General features: G+C 33.6%; 1 protein-coding gene across 6 annotated transcripts in view; it reads right to left on the bottom strand.

Moving 5' to 3' along the window:
- LOC107878429 (protein Iojap-related, mitochondrial) overlaps positions 1-3,805 on the bottom strand; it is an 11,456-nt gene extending 7,651 nt beyond the window's left edge. For 3 of the 6 annotated variants that reach the window (XM_047415424.1, XM_016725425.2, XM_016725422.2), the window contains exon 1: positions 3,562-3,701. The gene's annotated coding sequence lies outside the window, so the exon portion shown is untranslated. Of the gene's footprint in view, positions 1-3,561 lie in introns of all 6 variants that reach the window. The other 3 variants (XM_016725421.2, XM_016725420.2, XM_016725424.2) reach the window with 3 other exon arrangements.
- Positions 3,806-6,339: the final 2,534 nt, after the last annotated feature.

Below are 6,339 nucleotides of genomic sequence, written 5' to 3'. Positions count from 1 at the left end.
AAAAAAAAAAAAAGAAAAAAGTTATGAAAATAAAAATTAAAAAAATGGAAAATATTTTCAATTTTTTTAAAAATATTTTTGAAAAAAAAAATTCTTCATTCCAAACACACCCTTAATAAGTATACTTTAGACATTGCTACATCTTTATTCTTCACACATGTCATACTTTAATTTTTTTAAAAAAGAAGTTCAAATTTTTTTTAAAAAAAGTTATGAAAATAAAAATTGGAAAATATTTTCTATTTTTTTAAAAAAAAATATTTTTGAAATTTTTTTCTTCATTCCAAACACGCCCTTAATAAGTATACTTTAGACATTGCTGCATCTTCACACATGTCATACTTTAAGGAGATTATAATTGATGGATACCCATGGGTTATCTATATTTGAGAATGGATAATATGGATTGACCCATATTTGACCCACTATTAAATGGGTTGGATACCCAACTCATTTAACATGGATAAAACGGACAGATAACCATATAATTTATCCATTTTGCCACCCTTAGTTATAGCTTACGGAGGACATGACCTTTGATAAGAAGGTGTGGAGGATACGGATTAGGGTAGAGGGTTAGGGGATAGGAGTGCATCGATAACAGTAAGGGAGAGTACTTCATTTGTGTCTAGAGTTTCTTGTTCGCGGTGTTTGAGTGATGTCTATGATTTCGAATAGATAGTTTATAGTATTATCTTGTGGCTGTATTGTTTCCTACATTAGCTAGCAGTGTTAGTTTATTTTGCATACTCTATTAGTTTATATGCATTAATGTTTTGTGTTTGTTATACTGTTATCGGTCCTGAGCCAGGAGTCTATCGGAAACAGCCTCTCTACTTCACGTGAAGTAGTGGTATGGTATGCGTACACTCTATCCTCCCCAGACCCCACTATGTGGGAATACACTGGGTATGTTGTTGTCGTTGTACAGGAACTAGAATTGATCAACATAAAATAAAGATATCCGAGACCCGATTCTAAGAATGTGTAAAATTGCTCCTCCGGTACGAAACTAAATGCACTATCATTAACCCTCAAAATGTGCCGAGTTTTGACGCTTATCAAATAGTTTTACACCAGCTCTGATGGAATAGAAAAACATTATATGCATTTAACGTATAGAATTTTCCCTTCATGAGCAGGAATTAGAAACATTAGTATTTATTTCCCAAACCAGCCCAATTTGCTGACAATTTCTTCAAAAGCATCAAAACTAACAAATGTACTACCCAAAACACATCGAACTACACTAGACTACACAATGCAATACTAATGTAGTAGAAGTTTGACACCATCTAGGTCCTACCTACTGAAGCAACAGATAAATTGATTTGCAATTCATATTTCATGAACTAGAGTCAAAATTCAGCACCAAGACAGTTCCTAATCCGAACATTGACCGTTTCAGTAGGCTTCATTCAACAATTTAATTAAAACTCTTCATAAGAACTCACGGGAGACTCACACCAAGATAATACCAAGAATAAGATAATCCACAAGCTGAATTTAGCAACCCTACTTTGCTGACAAATGAATTTTCATCAAAAGTAGCAAATGTATAATCCAAATCACATCAAACCACACTATACAACACAACGCAATAGTAATTCAGTAAAAGATTAATATCATCTAGATTCTAACTACCAAAACAACATATAAAGTTGATTTGCAAATTCATCATTCATGAACTCAAACCGCAGTCAAAATTCAGCAGTAATACAGTTCCTACTCTCCTAATCCAACCATACACCGTTTCAATAGGCTTAACACAACATTTTAATCAAAACTCCTCATAAGAACTCACAGAGGACTTAAAGCAAGATAATCAACAAGCTGAATTTTCGTCAAAAACATCAAAACTAACATATGTACTACCCAAATCACATTAATTTTCGTCAAAAACATCAAAACTAACATATGTACTACCCAAATCACATTAAACTACACTACACTACACAACGCAATATTAATTCAGTACAAGTTTGATAACATCTAGGTTCAAACTGCCGAAGCAGCAACAAAAATATAACCAATGAAATACCACAAGTGAGGTCTTCCACTATGAAAGAAAGTATTTGCAATGCATTCAAAACCAGAAATTCCTCAGTCCATAGGGAGAATGCTCCTCCCCCTTTCAGGTGGGTCTGTTGAATGGACTGAACAATCAACAATATAATTACACAAATATTGACTCCTCTTTCTTTTCATGTCTTCAAATTGTTGTGCCTTTGTTGTATTTTCTTTCCATCCTATACTTTATACTTTAGCTTTTAAATGAAAGCCTTTTCCTGTATGGCCATTTCTACTGTTCAGGTGATTGATATAGACCATATATAGATCATTGTAGAGTATACTTATACATATACGGTACATTTGGATTCCCCTTGTATTGGGGACTCTGCTTGAACTAGACCTAGTACTTTAATTCTCTGATCTTCTTGTTTTGCTCTCTTTTGGTTGTTTTATATACATGGTACTCTAAATTGATCAAATTTTCCAATATTCAAGGAAAACAACAATTGCTCTACTTGCTCGGGAGTCGGCAATCAACTAAGGTGGGAGACTATGTTGCTCGGACTCTCTAAAAATATTTCTACACCCGTGTTGGATCCTCCAAAAATATAGTACTTTTGGAGGATTTGTTATGTACCCATCAATTATTTTGAAGAGTCCGAGCAACGTAGGTGGGAGATACTACACATACTTAGAAAGTGGGAAAGTTTCCTAGTTTCACTTCATGTTTATACCTTCAGATCTTCAACTAAAGTCCTTGTAGAAAATTTATGCCTCAGATATCGATTAAAAATCTGTTTCGTGTACTCATTTGGTACACTTTTAAAACACTAATTTTAACAGAATTCAAACAACAGACTAAAGAAGAAAGTTATGCATAGAATGTTTAATTGTGTAACAAAATCAATAGAATTGGAAGCCTTTGCTAATACTCAAGTTCCTTCAATCCATTGACTGTATATGGATGACACATCAACTTCAATAAATTTTCAAACACAGAAGTTGTACAGCATGAATGCACAACAAAAGCATACCCAATGTGATCTAAACTGAGGTACGTAAACCTTAACCCCTACCTAGTGAGAACCTATTTCTAATGAACTCCCGAGTATACTAAACGTGAACATGAGACTGCCCTTTCCAAACACAAAGAAAGATGTCATAAAGTTTGGCATACTCATAGGTAGATAAAAGTTGTACAAGTACAAATGACTCTTTCCTGAACAAGTAACAACGATCAAGGAGTTCAAAGCAACTGAAGGGGGGCAGCATATAGAGCTAATATATAGCAAAACTCAAAATCCTAGCGCGAATTGAAACCCAATTTAATTAAAAACATAACCAGTCATTGTAAATTCGAAATCATTGGTTCTTAAATGATCATAAAATAAAAACAGGATACATCAAAACTGACTTCGTTTTCCATATAAAACTTCTTCACTTCCCATTCTAAAAGCACCATATACAAGCAAAAAATATCAAAAAATGCAAAAAATGCAAATTTTGTTATATACATAAACAAAAGAAAAAAATAAAATGCAGCCTTACTTGGAATGGAAGAGCTGAGCGAGAGAGGTTGAGCGAGAGAGAGTGAAAAAAATGAAACCCCTAACTATTGTACTCTCAGGGTTTCATAGATGATTTGGGCTGATATCAATAGTTCAGAGAGCCCATGTTTTCTCTTAATTATAATAATAAATATTTTTAAAAATATATATATATACTAGTGTCGTCTAGCCCGTGCAAAACACGGTCTCAAACTACTTTAATATTTATATTTGTAATTTTTTTCACTTGCTATTTTTGCTTTTTGTTTGTTTTTATATCATTATATTAGTTAACGTTCTAGTTTGATTATTTTTTGATATTTTTAAAATGTAAAATTATATATCTATTTCAATTTTGTCCTATTTTTTTGGTTCATTTTTTTTAAAAAGTCTTTTTTCTTTCTTGGGTCAATTTTAATTTTTCACGTGGCATGTTTAAGATAACAAGATCAACAAATATTTTGGTCCTTTCTACATATTTTTAGTTTAAGACCATAAAATTTAAAAATATTCGTTACTTTTCTTTACCTTTGTGTTGAGTCAAAATCAAACAAATAAATTGGCAAAATGATCTTCTGGACCCCTGTACTATGTCGGTTTTATAAGTTGGACACTTCTACTTACATGCTTGTCATCTGAACCCCTGAACCCACTAAAAATAATATTTTAAACACTTTTTTGGTGAGTGTATCTCCACATCAGCTGCCACATCAGCTGCCACGTGTGTCATGTCATCTTCCACGTCATTTTTATATATAAAAAATATTACATATTAAAATAAATAAATAAATAAATAAAAAGAACCCCCGCCTCCTCTTTTTTCTCTCTCTTCCCCCATTTCTTTCCATTTGTTGTTCATCTTTCTCCATTCCCTTTCCCCATTTATTTCTTTTTGTTGTTTTTCTTTCTTCATTTCTTCTTCTTCTTTTTCTTACAAACGAACTTTTTTCATGATCACTCTCAATACACACCATCACACATACTCACAATGAGCTTCCAACAATCATCTTCCACAGATTTTACACCCACACAATAAAAACACATACACACATAGAGATCCATGGCTTCCTGATATAGAGAAAACAATACAAAGTCACCCAGCTACCGAGAAAAACACACACACCACACACTTTTCACTGATATCACACACACACACACAGATCTGAGAGAGATTGAGCAAGAGAGAGCTGATCAACGAGAGAGAACGAAGCAGAGGCGGCGTGAGAGCTGAGGAAACGACCAAACGAATAGTCATTTGATAACCAAAATGGAAATGGGACAAATTCTCAAACCAACTGGACAACTTAAATGAAATGGATTATGTTGGTGGCTCACTCGTAGCTCACCGGTGATGGTATTTCGCAGATGATTTCGACCACTGGTGATGGATTTTCCTACGATGGCAAGTTCTGATTCATTTTTCGGTGGATATGGTCAATTCCTGTGAAGATCTTGATCATCGATTTTAATGGGTTATCTTCGCACCTCGTCGGAATTCGATCACACTCTCTCCATTTTTCTCTCGATCTCTCCCGTTCTTGCCCTTTCCTTTATTGTTTTCTTACTCTCAATTTCTCCCTTGATCTCTCTCTCTGTGTGTATGTGTCTTTTTCAGTAAAGGGTGCGTCTGTGTGTATAAGTTGCGAAACAAAGGAAGATGGTGAGTGTATCGTATATTGATGATGACAGGTGGAGAATTGTTGTTGTGTAGTTGCTAATCCATAAATAAAATAGAGGTTTTGTGTGGGTGTGTGTTGAGTGAATATGTTGTGTGATTGTGTTTTGGTGTATGAGAATGGTGGGGGTGGGAGGCGTTAATGGTGGTGGTGGACGGGGGGTGGGGGGTGGGGGAGAGGGGGGTGGGTCGATGGGGAGGGGGTGAGATGGGGGATGGATGGATGAGGGAGGGGGCTGGGGAAGGGGGGATTTTTAATTTTTTTTTGCTAAATTTATTATTTTTTTATTTTTAAAAATATTTTTAAATTAAAAAAATTAAGTGGCCTTTTTAATTTTTTTAAAAATTATTTTAATATGAAATTGACTAAAAATTGATCCCCACTCGCACCTTAGGCGAGTGCCTTCACGCTCTTCATCCGCAAAATATAGTTTTTTAATGTGTTCAAGGGTCCAGATGACAAACATGTAAGTAGAAATGTCCAACTTACAAAACCGACATAGTACAAGGGTCCATTGAACCATTTTGCCAAATAAATTAAAACAGAAGGAGTAAAAGCTATAATTTAGACTTTCTTTTAATTTTCAAACAAATATAGACACAAAATTTTCTCCTTTTTATTTTACTGAAATTTTTTGAATTAAAGCCTTTAACGATCTAAATTGATTTTTGCCTTACATATAATTAATTTTATTATTTTTTCTCAGTTAAACTTTACATTAGCTAATTCATTTTTTAACAAAAAATACAATATTTGATTAATATAAAAATATTTGATGCTACAAACTATTGTATGATTTATGATAAATTAAATAACTAAAAGTTAGACTCAATAAAATACTTTTTGTAGATATTTCTTCAATGAGTCCTTACAAGTTTATTAAAGCTTCACAAATTTCTTGTGAGGATTAAAAAAGAGATAATATATTGAAACACCCCTAAACTTGTATTCAAAACTTACTTTAGACCCTAAACTTATATGACAATTATTTACTCCCCTTAACAACTTTGAACTGAATTTATTTCACCCCTTAGAAGCCGAAGTGAGATCGCGTGTTGCTGGGCGCGTCGAAGTCCTGTCTTTGCCTTTTATATTTTTTTCCA

This window comes from Capsicum annuum, chromosome 7 (assembly GCF_002878395.1).
Source record: "Capsicum annuum cultivar UCD-10X-F1 chromosome 7, UCD10Xv1.1, whole genome shotgun sequence".
Classification (NCBI taxonomy): domain Eukaryota; kingdom Viridiplantae; phylum Streptophyta; class Magnoliopsida; order Solanales; family Solanaceae; genus Capsicum; species Capsicum annuum.
The sequence above is the reverse complement of the archived record's forward strand: the minus strand, read 5'-3'. Positions and strand labels throughout refer to the sequence as shown.